Source organism: Dermacentor albipictus, chromosome 3 (assembly GCF_038994185.2).
Source record: "Dermacentor albipictus isolate Rhodes 1998 colony chromosome 3, USDA_Dalb.pri_finalv2, whole genome shotgun sequence".
Taxonomy (NCBI): Eukaryota; Metazoa; Arthropoda; class Arachnida; order Ixodida; family Ixodidae; genus Dermacentor; species Dermacentor albipictus.
The window spans coordinates 15,702,079-15,718,881 of NC_091823.1; the positions used below are offsets into that span (position 1 = coordinate 15,702,079).

A 16,803-nucleotide genomic window follows, 5' to 3' on the forward strand; every position below is an offset into this window, starting at 1 on the left:
CCATATACTGTTAAAAAACGGTGTTGCATTTGAGTATCAGGCTTCTCGCGGCAGATTTAGCACATATGTAAAAGCAGTCATCAGTAGTGATAGATTTTAGGATAGCGCTGTTACCCTAATTATTATTCTTGATCGCTACGAATGAACATCAACATTTATCCCTGCCGACTGACCTGATTCTCTGTCGCGCTGATGTTTCTCGCCACCTGCAGTATCACGGCTATCTTTCGTCCGCATCGAGCATTCTTTATTCATTTTGGTCAACTGCTTGCCCCTCCAACTGGTTTACATAGCTGAGAATGAGGTAGGACCGTGATCAGCAAGAAAGATGAAGTCGGCCATTCGCTGCAGCAAGCAAGATGCTGTGCTCGCCCTGAAAGGAAGGACAGGAGAGAAATACGTCCCGCAATTCTTTATCCCCTGTGTGTCGCAAGTATCTTGCCGTTTTTATTTTCTTTTTTCGCCAGATGTCTGTGCGCAGTGCGATGGACTACGCTGTTCCGACACAGAAATAGAATGTTTTCTAACAGGGCGATGTTACTCTGCGATACGCGGAGTCGTGGTTCACGATGTTCTGCTGTTGAAGAACGCAATGTACCGACACCTTATGGTGTGTCAGTCCACAAAGCCGTTGGTCTTGACTAATCCTAACAAACGATCGTTTAATCGCAATACATTACTACTTTGGTTTCGTGAAGCCAACGCCATGGGATGTCATTGTTCCGTCTAGCTTCAGATGTAGAGGCGAGAGCTTAACCCTCTATTTCGCTGAACATTTTCCAGTGCCATCAGATACACATCATATCGAAACATTTCTCTGGCCTTTGTCTGGTGTTTTTCACTTTATTTTATGCAGGAAGCATTGGACAAGTTGATATTCGGACATAAGTTTCTGTAAAGGAAAGAGCGAGTTGCGCATCCGAAAGGTATACGAGCAGAATCCAGTCGCAGACATGTATGTGAATGCCAGTCGCCGACTTACTGCAGTTAAGCGAGATATGCCATGTAAAGCCCACGCTCGAGCACACCCCTTTTTCTCTACTTTAGAAAAAAAGATTTGTACCGTTTGCTGACCAAGCGTGTGCTCACCCGCTACATTTAAAATCGCTAAACGATACACCATTCCGACAAGGTTTAAAAAATATGAAATTAAATAGCAAACTCACCTTCCACTATGACAAGTTTTAAAAGTTATGACATGGCAGATCAAGTGCCCAACCTTCATTTTGACAAATTTTCAAAATTCACGACATGGCACAAAACGCACATCCTGCCTTAGGTTTTCATAATCATGACAGAATCATTTGAGAACAGTGACCCTCCGGTACATCGGCCCTTTTATTGCGACAGTGAAAAGAAAATTCACGCAGAAACTCCTCTGGTATTTGTCTAAGTATGAGTAAGTATTGTGCAACTTGCTCATCTACACGCAGCCCGGTGTCGTCATCAATCTTATGGCACTTGATCCGACCAGTATAGACCCTTATCGACCCTCATCGGTCGTTCGCTTGATAAGGTAGGTTTAATTAAGATAGAGTTCATTACGGCCCTCGAACCCACGACCTTTGGCGTTAATTAAGGTAAATTAAGGTTAATTAGGCGAAGCTGTTGCGAAACCACCGCTACGTTTGCTGAAGGGTGTATGAGATGCCTTATTGATTGTTCGGATGCTTTTTTTGAGCTTGTTCTTTATTGAAAGGCATGCTGTTCTGCGTGCTGTATGGGTGATTTCAATGAATGTATGCGCTGTTCGCTTCACTTTGCTGAGCGCTTGCAGCCTCGGCCTTACGTGGGTATGATCCATTGCTTAATACGGTATGAGCCACTCATTGTCTTACGCAACAAACAAAGTTCTCGTTGGGTAGGAATATAAATGCTTACACATTTAAAATAAAGCCTCCAAAATGGTATATAGGATGTCCACATTGCCTTAATTTCTAGAAATATTGCAATTTGCTCCATTGCTCGTAATTCTGTTAAATTTATTCTTGTTTTCAATGAAAAAATTCTAATATTTTTTGTGCAGTTACAGTTATGTGTAAATCCACCGCAGTATGCTGCAGTATTTCGCGAACTTCGCTTAATTTTGCACCTTCTCTTCATGAGGCTTTTACCTCACGCGCCTCACAGAATCTTCGTACGCAGTCAAGCATGCCTTTTGTCTGTCAGTTCCTGCAATGTCTGTGACGTCTGCACATTGCACGAGGCAAAACATAAGCAGATGTCTCACCACTGATGCTTTCTAACCCATATTTGTGTTTTAAACAAATTAAGTGCTGGGTTGGTACGTTTCTGCGGTTACGGCGCGGAGTTTCAGCTAACGTACTGTTTTCGACACTGCCAAATTCTGCCATATTGTCAACTTCTATAATGGCGGCGTTTGGAGCCAACCAAGGAGTCCGTAGCCAATCAGCGCTGACAAGATGGCGAATTATGGTGGAATTCGTCCAGAATAGCGACCCTGTATACTTGAGAAAGCACGGAACGGACAGCTACCACATATTCCACAGACCACATTAATATTGCAACAGCGAAGCTGTTCATGGCTGTGCTTTCATGCATTTATGTTCTGCGTCAACAAAAACTATTATCATCAGCAATGGCTCATACCCCATAAGAAAGCAAAAAAGAAATGCAATAGCTCATGGGACAAATACGGCTTCCCGAAGAAAAAGTAAAAAAGCAATATATATATATATATATATATATATATATATATATATATATATATATATATATATATATATATATATATATATATGTATATATATATTGCACTATGAAATGAAGATGCACCCGACGCCGGGTGCATCTTCATTTGTTTATCTCGGCAACGCGCTCAAACTGAGCGAGCCAGTCTTCTACATCCTCGAAGATATCCCCGTGGAAGACTTTCGGCACTCGGAGATTCTGCAGCACGTACTGTAGTTGCCGTTGTGGCCGTACCTTGCATAATGGTCGATAGAGACGTCGATGTTCATTCCATACTGGTCCGTGGGGGCGTCGATGTTGTTGCGGAGAGATGATCAAGCTCCGGAGGCAATCCTCAGATTCTCCTGCTGGCCTGGTGAACAGGGGTGTCCACTAGTATAGGGCTGGTACTCCTGCTACCTGGAGGGGTTTGTGGCACAGGATGAACCGTACCCCGCACCTCCACCAGTTTTGTCACGAAAAGACAAATGAAAATGCACCCAGCGTCGGCGAGACAAACTGTTGTACAAGATGGCGTACACAAAACTCAAGCCGGCGTCCTGAGCCTCTACTACTTCTTCTTCTTCTTCAGCGCCCACCTCTTGCCGAGTGCGCGTTTCAGCCACTTCTCTCTCAGCGCTGGCGCGTGACACTTAGCGGCAATATATAGTTCTCCACGCAAATGTATCTAAATAAATGCGTGTGCGTACCTTTCGTTACGATGACCACCATTGAAGACAATAACCTTGTTCTTACCTTTATTCAAAATAAAGTGGAATACCACATACAAGGCGCACAAGACTGCACAGACTAAGCCCTTCACTGCAACTCAGACCTCCGCCCGGACTGCACCGACGCGAAGCATCTCTTCTGTGTCGATTGTGGCTTGGAGTTGCCTTCACCAATGCCTACTCAGCATTAACTGGAATGGCTGATAGTCCTGCTTGTTATGTTTGCGGATGCGAGGAGAACATTGACCACTTATTGTGGCATTGCCCTCAATTTCAAGCACAAAGACAATCTTTGTCCAACACATTGAGAAAATTACATGATCGTCCTCTGAGTGAACAGACAGTACTAGAGCACCGTCCCCACCGATGGTCGGCTCAGAAGGCAGTGAAGGCACTTTTAAGCTTTCTGACAGCGTCTAGTTTGCGCGAGCGGCTTTAACTCAAGTACTGTACGCGCACGTCTCTATACATTCTCTCTCCCTTCTCTCTCTTTCCCTTCTTCGTTCCCCCAGCGTAGGGTAGCCAACCAGACTCTTGACTGGTTAGCATCCCTGACATCCTTATATTCCTCTCTCTCTCTCTCTCTCTCTGTCACTTCTGTGTCGTATGCTAAACAGCTTCGCAGATCAACCACCTTCACAGATTAGAATGGCTCAAGGTTTTTATTATTTTTTAAACACACAAGGCGCAAGTTGGCAACTGCCAGCGGAAGGAGCACAACACCTACCTACTCTCCAGGTTCGGATGATCTCCTGAATTCGTCGGGCCTAACCGCCTAACTACACCTTGGGCGCAAACTACTGAAGAAGATGTATAATCGGACATCGCGATTCCTCGCACACTTTGGACCACGAGTGCGGAAGCCCTAGATGGTTGAGGCGCGTTTATTGGTGCTATATTTAGCGCTGGTGAATCGTTACAACTATGCCCTTGAGAGAGATTCCTTTGGCACGAGCTTGCTGCTTTTGGACTACAGATCCACGGAAACACACTACATGGAGACCGCACGTGTTACCGAATGACGGGAAAGGAACCGTTCGAAAACGCGCGGGGGGCATATATGCATATGCAGGAAAACTTGGTAAAGCGAAGGGACGGTTTAATGGACAGAAAACGTTGCGTCTAGACCGTATACCGGGTACCGTTTAATTTCTTCTCTCACGGTGTGGTGTGTTGACACGTGGGCGAACACACACACATGCACGCCTGCCCGCACGCACGCACGCACGTTTCTTCTCCCTCTCTCACTGTGTATACCGCTGTTGTTATTGCAACGCTTTCGATGCACGTGCCGTACGCGAGCGCGCATGCGGTGGCCAACATGCTTCCACGTGCCGCTTATGATTGCTCTGTCGAAGCCTCGCGGAGCCACGGTATACCGGCATCGAACCTATCGCGGCCAACCGCATCTCGCAGATGACTCTGGTTAGGTGCAGGGTAGTTTATGTGGCTGTGGCAATCTTAGGCAGCTGTTAATTGGAACACTTGTCACCGTGCCCTCAAACACGGTCTTCCATCCGAGTGGAATCACTTGCCAGCAGATGTAACACTCGCCGACGATCTCGAGAATTTTAAGAATAAGTGAAGTGTCTGCATTCCTTGTTCATGACATGTGTGCCGTTCGTTTCTTGGTCCCTCACGAACTCTGTGATGCTGGTTTCTAGCTTGCCTTGTCAGTTCTTGTTTTCTTTTCTCGTTTCTTTTTAGCTTTCCGTGGATGTGCACAATTGCTGAAACCTGTAATGCTGTTAAATCTATAAAACTCAGTGCAGTGAGCTATGTAATGCTATGTGTGCAATGCTATGCTATAATGCAATGATACGTTAATGCTGTGACCCATGAATGTATTTACATTTCTTGTTATCTTTGTTGTTGAATGTCCTGTTCCACTCCACTCAATAATGCCCGTAGGGCCATGAGGGCATTTGAAATAAATAAATAAATAAATAAATAAATAAATAAATAAATAAATAAATAAATAAATAAATAAATAAACGGCGACTTTCCCTCGCTGAATTGTGGCGCGAAGCGTTCCGCCTTTGTAGCTTCGTGCTATGCAGTATATAAGATGGATGACCATTTATTCCTTTCATCAGCCACTCGCCCAGTCCCATGGTGTGTACGAGCGGGTGTACGCCTATAGATGTACGCGGCATACCTTGTGACAATAACATATTATGGTTGTTAGTTTCAGAGACATATATTAACGACTTTTTCCATATATGCAGTCTATATAGATAATCGAATATCTCGGCTACTTTTGCTACCTCCTCACATTTACATCGCAAAAATGTGTGCGCATCTGCTTTTTAAGAACAAATCTTTTCTGTTTTGCGTGCTCAAAACACTTCAAACATTGAAACGCGCCCGCACGCAGCCCCTTCCGTTACACGCCCACACACCGCTATAGCGTCCACCCGTTACCGCTAGTTGTATTTCCTGGTTACTTTCATGCGCACTTCACGCAGCTGCGGTTGATTTGAGCCCCCGCTGTCGGCGGTTTGCACGGAGCAGCGCCGCTCGCACAGACGGCGCCGCTCTCGCTCCCATTGATGGCGTCGTCGAGCGTCTACGAGCAGGCGTACAGCTGCTCGTGCGAGCGTGAAACGGTGTGCTCCGAGGGCGCTGCTCTGCAGGCCAGAAGGCGTCAATGCCGGTCTGCTGCGCAGTGCTGCAAAACGTGCGTCTGTATGTTTGTGCGACCCGCGCTTGCCTCACACCCCCTGTGCTCTCGACGAGACGTGCTGCCACAATTTGCATGTCTAAGCTCCGCCTGTGGCTCAGGGTGAGTTTAATATCGCTCGCTCCATCGCTCGCTCCATCGCTCGCGAGGTGGTTTGCTCACGAGGGCTAATGCATACTGCTGCGGCGTGCGTAGGCATTTCTGCATTCTTTTTTTTCTTGAAAGCTAACGTAAATGTTCATTAGAGTAATAGAGGCGTTCTTTGTGAGCGTGGAGGGAGGACATATTTGACGGCAAATAGAGTTTAATTTTGAATTATACTGCTGGAAATCGGAAGTCAAAGCAGAGGGAAAATAAATACACTTACGCGCAAGTATGCGAAATGGGTATTGCGCTTGTGAGGCCATGACAGATGAGCGTTACGAAAACAGTTTTTTTAGCAACTTGCATATCAATTCAGAAGTACTCTGTCACGAACTGGTTGGTTCAAACTGCACTACTATAATGTAGTGCACAAATTTCAACAAGAAGGGTGCGCACTTCTGTCTCTTTTCTTTGTCGAGTTTTCAGCAGTATAAGTTACTTTCATTCTTTCGATCAACGCGGAAAACAACGGCAACGCAAGAAGGGGAGGAAACATGACGAGGGCTGTCTAAAAACTGAGTTAGATGAGCGTTGGTTAGACAGCGTTCGTCTTGTGTTCTTCTCTTTTGATGCGAAAGCGCCAAATGGCCCATAATTGAGCGAAGAAGCCGGCGTCTGTCATTTGTAGTTGCGAAATGGCCCCTAATTTTTCATTGGCTGCGACGCCACGTCGCGAGCGCCATCGCTTGCCCGCGAGGAGTTCTTAGCGGGGTTCAGCTGGACATTAATGCTTTCGCAATTTTCTGTTGACATGGTTCTCCGCGCTGATCCAAAGAATGCGTCAAGTCCAGCTCGCCCAGCTTTCCACTTTACTGCAGCGCATTACTTGTTCGGTACGATTATGGTACTCGTGCCACGGCCTCTACACAGTCGGAATGGCTGCGGGAATCATACAATGTTCTTCGGTTGCATTAAGACAGCGTATGCCATTTTCTATGCCATCTTGCGAACATACTGGTGACTTCTTCCTTAATTAATGCTTTCTCCTTCTGGCTGAGTGGTCATTGGCCTTGTTATCGTACGAACGACTCGTTCGACAACCGGGCGCAAATAGACTTGCTTGCAGTACGGCACTGCTGTTGCCGCAACCGTGTGCCTGCGCGAACACAGCTATAAACGTCAAGCGTAGTACAACCATTAGAACAGGCAGCGTTCGAGCATAATATTTATCTGGCACATGTTTATGAAGCGCGTTTCCCATTCCCCCCCGCCGCCGTCAAGTCATTCAACGCAGTTGAACTGTAGTACACAATTGTTGAACTTCATTCCAAAAGTATTCGACGGCTGCGTTTGGTGCGTCCTCGGCTTCCTCGCGCGCTCCAGCGCCACGGGATGGCGCCCGAGAGCCTTCCTTCGGCAGCTCACTCTCCTTTTTCTTTTCCTTATACTTTTCTTGCAGGGTAGCAAATCAGACGCTCACGTGGTTGACCACCCTGCCTTTCCTATCCTTGCTTATTTCTCTCTCTCGGCGACGCCTTTTGATAGCGCGTTGGCACCGCTGCAACAGAGTTTCCCAATCTGCTGTTCGTTAGAAAGCCCCGTCGCTCCCACATCGTCGTCGGCAGCGACTCCCTGCACCGGCGTTGTTCACACGAATTGGGCTCGCCCTTTTCGTGTTCCCGTGGAATGCCCGCGTAGCGCTTGCAATCAGCTTTCACTCTACAGTCTTTCGTTTTTTGTTCAATCAATGCACAAGATGAGACCTCGTCTAAGTAGCACTGTGAACGATCGTGGGCGCTGGGCTTCATTTGTGTACAAGCGTTTTAAGTTGATCACAAAAGAAGGTAAAGCGTGCATGCACGGACACAGGAGAAGAGAACCAGACAACACAGGTTTTAAATTGCACCGCTGCTGGTGTTATGCGCTTGAGCGCATGCGTTCGCATTCGCTCACATTGCATTTTGCTTTCCTGGCCTTGGAACCATGTGCCTGTTTCTTTTGCTTCGTTCAGCGTGTGTGTGTGTGTCTGTGTGTGTGTGTGGGAGAGAGAGAGAGAGAGGGAGAGAGGGGGAAGAGAGAGAGGGGCAGGGAGGGAGGGAGGGCTTTTGGCTCCCTTTGATTTATAGGGGATCCTGCCCATGCCGACGCTGTTCACATTAACAAATCCAAATATACAGACAGTGAGTTTACATACTAAAGAGACGCAAATGCATGGGAAAATATTGGTGCCTTCAACTATTGGCCATAATTCGAATCCTTCATATTAACGAGAAAAGTAAATATGAAGTAGCTTACGCAAGATCATTTATTTGGCACTGCACAAAAGTACGTAGGTATTTAGTACATTGCACTGAAAAGCGACAATATTAGTGAATAAAGCTTAATATGCTACTCGTACATCATATATACTGTACATTTAGTACACAGTAAACTTGCCGAGTGTGAAAAAAATCTGAGTATTCCTGTGGGTGTGGACGAAAAACGTTTCCTGCGCTATGGTCAGGTACGACAGCTTCTAGAGCAACGATCGATAAACTCCGTAAAGTTGCTTTTACAACATGCGTTGTCTGGCTGCAGCTGTCGCTGTGTCGTGGATTTAAAACCTTGCTTTAGCCCGGTTCTAGCTGCGGCGCCTTAAGTGGAACTAACTGCACCAGTTCATAACCAACATAACGGCCGCCCCGAAAGGTCCCGCCGCACGCACGTTCCGGAAAGTCAACATTTGGAAGAGCTTAATTAAAAAAAGAGGAAAACAGCTCTGTCGGGTCACGTCGAAAAATGGTATCTACAGATGAAATTTTGACTGGCTGAAGTTTATGGAACGGATATTTAAAAGATAACGATGACATTTATGCCGACCATCGACGCTATAAGTTTTCGTTCATCAGAATAATCCGTTCAAGTGGTATTTTTCTGTAATCAGGAAGGCAGCGCGAAATCTTATGTGAATGTTTCTAAAAAGAAAGAAACAAAACAAAAAAGAAGATAAGAAAATTGTCAAAATCTTTCTTCAGTGGTAAGGTAATAGAGGATTCAGTAAATCTACAATAGTTAATTTTTTGTTAATATTCACTTGCTCGTTACACACTGGTGCATACTGATCCCTTGAAAAAGAATAAGTAAATAAATAAAGCTATTTCTCTCTTTACCAGATATTCGCGCTTTTTGCCATGGTCAACAGCAGTGCGAAAAATTCAGAGTAGCGTTAGGCAAACATAAGATTTCTAGCTGGCAGTTTACCGACAATTTTACCTGAGGGAAACCTAGCACGGAAAACTGCGTTTTTACTGAGTGCTGAAGAAGAAGGGTGTAAACTTTATTTCCAACTCAAAAGATTCGAGTCCGGCGTCTTTTTAATGGGTCTGGGCAGCCGCCGCAGACGCGGTTCCGAGACCTTGTCTCGAAGCGGCTTCCTCGGCTCGCTGGACGGCCCAGAGTTGTGCTGTCAGGTTCGAGCTGAGCAGTGTGGTCTTCCAGCGCGAGCGGAGGCTGGCGTTGGAAGAGAAGGAGGGATCGACACTGTCCGAATGGTCTGTTAAGTTCTGACACTCCCACAAGACGCGACTAAACGTGGCAACCTCGCCACACGAATTGCTGAACATTTCTTCATTTAGCTGCCCGAGCCGCAGCATCGCTGATGGTCCTAACGTACGTGACAAAAAATATTAAGAAGAAATTGTCTGTTTTAGACCAGTCACACATCAGTAAGTCTCGGGTCAACGCGTTAATCGATCATATGTACCGAGATAGTTATCCCGTACGAAAGCGCACCTAATCACACGAAACGATCAGAGCGGGTTCTATTGATATGAAAGACCGACAGGTTGGCCGGGGCAGTGCGCTCTATAGTTAGCCGCAAGAATGCGCGATGACGGCCAGAGAAACGGGACGAAGCAGTTGACGCGCTGTGCACCCGTATAGTAAGCGAAGATGGCCGCGCATGTTTAAAAAGGAGGCGACGGTGGGGATGACCGATAAACGTCGTTAAAAGACATGCTTACATCGCTAAGGAACATGAAACGCTAGCGTGTGACGCAGGGGGCGTTTGTGCGTCGTCTTCGTCAGCTCTGTAAACACGCTTCATAATGCCACTAGCCAACTCGCTCATGCAGCTTTTATAGACGCCGCGAAGGGAGGAGACCATTGCTGCAGGCGTTTTTGCAGCCGTGACGCCGGAATACACGTGATTCCTGAAGTTGTGGAGAAAGTCGCCACAAAGGGAGTGTGGAAGGAAAGACAGCAAGTGAGCGTATAATAAACGGAGCTGGTGAAACGTTTCATTATTTCCTTTCCCTTAGGATCGTAAGTGCTCTTCTCGCGAACTGTTCGGTCATCCACATGTCGAGGCGCTTCTGGCGTCGGTTATCGCACGTCCAGTGTCAACTTGCGGTGTACACCCACGGAGCGAATTCACCATCGCATCGGCTGGGATCTTGTGACAGCGCGACATAGCTTCGCGTTGACGCGAAGCTACGTGTGCGTGCGTACGTGTGTGTGTGTGTGAGTGCGCGCTGAACAAATGAACAATCAAGGCGCGAAAGGAGGCTAAAAACGCTGCGTTTGCTGTCAGCTTCCTCCTGTATTTCGCTCTCTTCTTTCACTTTTCAGCCCAGTGCTGACCAGATGGAAACTCTATGCCAGATGGTACATCTTGAAAGCGCGCTTACATACTTTTGAAAGAAAGAAAACAAAAGAAAAGGAAAAAGAAGAAAATAGAAGAAATGTTCAACAGTTTGCATCGAGAAACTCGTACGACTGCGTAGCAATGCTGCGCACAGATTATATTCCCGCCCTTTACGCGTAGTACTAAGTATTCCCTGCATCCTATAGGCATCGCCAGGCATCAAATGCATATCACATGTCTGCGTGCCCCTGTCTTGAACTGTGTTGTTGAAGATTAATTGTTACCACTTGACCCAATTTGCAATTCCGATAGGCACGAAGAACAGATGTACGGGGGGATATAGGCAACGTTTCCCACTCGGCAGACATCCGCCCGAGAAAGCCCGCCAGCCCTCTTGCCTTATCTTTCACGAAACTACGTGAAGCGAGCTTCCATGCAGCGTGTCCTCAGCCGCCGCTGCGAGAGGGTGACAGCTAAAGGAGGCGCCTTGGGGCTATTTGACGGTAGGAGCTGTATTAATAGACTGCACGACCGCACCTTGAAGAAGATGAGTAACGATAGCAAAGAAAGAAATAAATAAACTGCCTTGATGCGGTCCGCATCAAAGACTTGGCGAACGAAATGCAAGAAGAAAGCGAGAGAAGTTTTCTGCTTTCGTGCACCGCTGTATAAGTGCGCGAAGCTCGCATTAATTGCGCAACGGCATGTTGGGGTGGGGTGGCACACGTACCACTTGGATGTGTATGCGCCTGTTTAGGTAAACCGTTTCCGTTCCGCGAAGAACAGCGCGTCGCACCTCGCGCAGGATGTGATACGCGTGCCCTTGAGCCGCGCGTGTTGTGTATGCACACCCTGCTGAATGTGCATGACGAAAGCGCGACAAGGAGCAAAGAGAGCGAAGGAATTTGAAAGAAAGAACAAGAAATAAGAAAGAACGAGCGAACGAACGAACGGAAAGTGGAAAAGAAGTTGAATGTGTTTATGTGCGTGTGTGCGTGCGTGCCGTCTTCGAGAGCATGCGGATGGCACCAGCACGCTCGCAGCATTGGCGACGCAATTGCGAAATTCGCTCTCACGCGCGCGTCGCATAACGAAGCTCGGTGCGCCCCCGCGCACTCGGGGCTTGTTATACGCAGCGCGATATGCATATACGCAACGGTTTTCCCATAACGCGTCTGGGTGGGTTCACATTGTGACTGGCTTATAATTTTTCTCGTTTCGCCGAAGCGTAATTAATAATGAATAATTCTGGCTAATATAATTCAGCTTAATAATTCGTTCTTCCTTTTGTTCATTTGTGGTTTGCAGTTTATGAGCGTGCTTCGAGATAATTGTGCCGCAAACTTGGAGGAACACAACGAGGGCGCACGGACAAGCACTTTGCATCGTGTCATGCTGCGTACTATATGAAAGACGTACCAGAGCTCGACAAGTTATAATTTATTTTGCGTACTAATGCTTATACGCGTAGCTGCGACGCAATGCTGCGAAGACATCGGCTCCCTCAGCCGTAATTATGAATCGATGTCCTGCTTTTGTTTGCAAGCACAGGGAGCTATTGAATTTCAGAAGCGTTACGCCCGCAGCCCGCGGGCGGTGCTGGCTTTATCCTCTTTTTTTTTCCCACTTATTCCCTCTGTTCCTTTCTTTCTTTCTTCTCCTAATCGCATTTTTTTCTTTTTCTTCTTTTTTTTTGCGCGGTGGTTGTGAGTTTGGTCCTTACGGAGAAACGCAAGCACGTCTTTCGGGGCCATAGTCGCGACAAAGTGAATGCTCCGGATACATTGCTTTTTTTTTTTTGTCACTTTGGGTCGCGGTTCACAGCAATCCTGTTTCTTCTCCTGAAACATTTCCTTGAGGTTGCGTGTTCCAAAGGTTCTTGTCATCTAAACTCGTTAAACTTCCCGAGTTCCCTTCTTCAGGTATTCTAAGTGGCGTGGCGTACCAAAAGCTTTTTTCATTTCAATTTACTTTTATACCCGTTATTAAGAGAAGAGCGAATGCCACGCACGCACACGTGCGCGCGCACTCACTAGTTTGCATGTGGAGCATTATATGGGAAGCGCTCAGCAAGGTCACACAAGGTCATTTTCAAATTTAGGCCCACCTGAAAAAATAATCTTTCCGCTTACAAATCCGGCAAAATATTGCTACAGTTATGAAGTAGACCTAATAATGTCTATAATATGCAAGAGTTGTGAGAATATATGCAGTAGTTCATAAAAATTAATAGTTAATTACGAGACCGAATCTTGGCTTTGTGAGGAGTGTGAAGTGATAAGCTAACTTAGGAATTTGAAAATGGCCAATCTGTATTATCCATGAACTAAGGAGTCATTTGAGGTTAGTCACGTGATCGTACCACTAATACTTGGGTCGTCTGGTCGTCTGGGCACGAAGATCAAGTCACCCGCAACAGAGCCCGAAGCTCAGCCCCCTTCCGAATCTGTGGCGCAGCTACCGCGCAGGTGGTGCGGAGGCACACGCTTATTGGTGCAATGATTGGAAATGGGAGAGGAGGGCAGCAGATCTACCCGGTCGCCGCTCGCCACTCTACACGGCTGCTCCTGCCCTGAAACTGCAAACATCTCAGCCTAAGGCTGCATATTTACACACACGCGCGCGTACATATATATATATATATATATACATATATATATATATATATATATATATATATATATATATATATATATATATATATATATATATATATATATATATATATATATATATATATATATATATATATATATATATATATATATATATATATAACGCAGTATATAACTTTTCATAACATCTTGTCCACGGAACACCATCTATTTAAAACCTCAATATTACGAAGTGTGTTTATATGTGATTTCAATATAACAAACTTTCACTGGCGCCGCCACGGTATGCCGAGTCAATAAATGGGAACTTCCGCGGACGCAAGTGGTCAAATCATTGAATTACAAGCGGCTTCCTGCAGACGCACCTCTAAAATCGCGCGCCGCGCGACAAGAGCGACCGCTGACGTGCGATAAGATCATATCGCGCCTCGCGCACTGTGTGCTTTGAAAGTGTGCGAGGGTGAGACAAGAAAGATGGTGGCTTCACGAATGCCGCTTTCCCGCGCGAGCAAAGGGGAAGTAGGGGAAGGGAGCGAGCTCGCAGTAAAACGCGGTCAAGCTCGCGTCTGGGCCCTGGCTGCGCAGGGCTGTGCGCGCGCATATGTGTGCAGAGAGTGGGCGTGCCGAGACGGCGTGGCATCATGCAAGCTTTCTTGCCGCGCGTTTGGCACTGGAGGTTGCGTCATCTCGAGTTTCGGTGACCCGCTGGAGCGAGAGGCAGGCGTAGCATTCGCTCCCCCGCTGCCGGCGCTTTTACTGAGAGCGTCTCCCAGTGCGTTCGACGCTATCAGTCGCGGGGGCGGAGTGCACGCGAAAGCGTGGCTGGCTTCGCTTTAGTCGTACCGCCGATGTGAAGATATCGTCGATGTGGCATGAAGCCGTATCATCGTCGCCGACTTCCAAATTTATCAAAGTGAATTGTTTTCTCATTCAAGTTTGCTATTTCCGATTGCCCGTTAATTCGGAAAATTCTGCGGCCCCTTTCTGTGCAAGAAAAATCGATCGGCAACGGTACATACTTGCATAAAAGGTCGAATTTCAAAAGACCGATATTTCGATATAACGCAGCAAATTGCCGATTTTACCGACTTCGTTATATTGAGGTTAAAGTGTATATCATAAGAAGCCAACAAACAAAGACACGAAAGACAACATAGGGTAAATTACTAGTACTTGCTGATGTACTCCCACCTGCGGCCAGTTGTTTTTGCATACACTTTCATTTCCAATACTTTTTCATTTAATTAGTTAACTTGCGTAAGTACAAGTAATCTCCCCTGTGTTGTCCTTGTTTTCTTTGTTGGCTTCTTATGATATGATTAATACATATAGGGCCGCTGAGTCCCTTTCTTCTCGTTCACACACACACACACACACACACACACACACACACACACACACACACACACACACACACACACACACACACACACACACACACACACACACACACACACACACGCACACACACACACACACACACACACACACACACACACGCACACACACACACACGCACACACGAGCACACACGCACACACGCACAGCCATAACTATAACTATAACTATATATATATATATATATATATATATATATAACTATATAACTATAACTATAACTATAACTATAACTATATATATATATATATATATATATATATATATATATATATATATATATATATATATATATATATATATATATATATATATATATATATATATATATTGTCACAGACAAAGCCACAAAGACTTCGGTCGACGCTGGAGATCTCTTTATTGATCGCTGTCCTGGCACCTTCGTCGTTCTCTTCTTCTGCGAGCCACCCAACATGCCTAGCATGTGGCACCGAATTGCACCGTGTGGCTGTCAGCTGTGTCGAGGTCGTGGCATTACCCCCTTCCCTAGGAGCATCGTCTCGATGCGGAATATTGATGCACTGGAGATTGCCACGGGGATACTGTTAAGAGAGACGCAGATGGTGAGAGAGGTGCTGAGCTTTGCGTTCAGCGGCTGTTGTATAACTTCAGTCGAGAGACGTGAACGACATCGGACAGGGGTGGGCGTCGGGGACGGTGCGTGGTGCCTACTCCTTCAGGAATCACTTCGTATGTGACGTCGCCGAGTCGTTGAACGATCCTGTAAGGTCCAAAGTAGCGGCGCAAAAGCTTCTCCGACCGACCACGCTGGCGGATCGGTGTCCACACCCATACTTTGTCACCGGGTTGATAAGTGACGTCGCGGTGACGAAGATTGTAGCGGTCGGCGTCATTTTGTTGTTGGTAGCGGATACGCATTCGTGCGAGCTGGCGCGCCTCTTCGGCGCATCGAGCAAATTCGGCAGCATCAGTGACAACATTAGAGCAGCAGGTGGGTAAAAGCATTGCGTCCAACGTTGTGACAGCTTCCCGGCCGTGCACCAAGCGAAAAGGGGTGAAGCCGGTAGTTTCTTGAACGGCAGTATTGTATGCAAACGTAACATATGGGAGAACGTCGTCCCAGTTCTTGTGGTCGACGTCAACATACATGGAAATCATATCAGCGATCGTTTTGTTTAGCCTTTCTGTGAGCCCATTCGTCTGGGGATGGTAAGCAGTGGCTTTGCGGTGAACTGTACCACTGAGAAGCATGATATCTTCTGTGAGCTTCGCTGTAAATGCTGTGCCCCGGTCGGTTATAACCACTCTAGGGGCACCGTGGCGGAGTACGATACCATGTACAAAGAAGGTCGCAATATCATTAGCGGTGCCTCGTGGGAGAGCTCTGGTTTCAATGTATCGTGTAAGGTAGTCTGTGGCAACAGCAATCCAGCGGTTACCAGTCCTCGACGTGGGGAATGGTCCAAGCAAATCTATGCCAACCTGCTGAAAAGGGATCCTCGGAGGATCCACGGGATGGAGAAGTCCAGCAGGACGCACGGGTGGTGTCTTGCGTCTCTGGCAGTCGCGGCATGTCTTCACGTATTGCTTTACGTCACGGCGAAGGTTAGGCCAGAAGTACTTTTGGCGTATGCGTGAAAACGTCCGTGCGAAGCCCAAGTGGCCCGAAGATGGCTCGTCGTGAGAGGCCCGCAGGATGTCGTCACGTAGTGAAGACGGCACTACAAGGAGGCAGGCGGTTGCGGTCGAGTGAAAACCTAATTTGTAGAGCACGCCATCGCGGAGAAAAAAGGAGGATAACTTGCGCATAAACATACGAGGCGGCTCTGGTAGACGGTTCTCAAGGTAGTCGATGAGCGGCCGGAGTTCTGAATCATCGCGCTGTTGCTTGCTGATGTCTGATGCTGTGATAATGGACAGAAATGCGTCCTCTTCATCAAAGTCGTTTGGCGACGGTTGAAGTGGAGCACGTGACAGGCAGTCGGCGTCGGTGTG

At 46.8% G+C, this 16,803-nt stretch overlaps 1 protein-coding gene across 1 annotated transcript in view; it reads left to right on the forward strand.

Moving 5' to 3' along the window:
• The first annotated feature begins 5,926 nt into the window (after positions 1 to 5,926).
• The window catches only part of Ac13E (Adenylyl cyclase 13E), a 270,901-nt gene continuing 260,024 nt past the window's right edge, over positions 5,927 to 16,803 (forward strand). The window contains exon 1 of the mRNA XM_070535151.1: positions 5,927 to 6,207. The gene's annotated coding sequence lies outside the window, so the exon portion shown is untranslated. The remainder of the gene's footprint in view (positions 6,208 to 16,803) is intronic.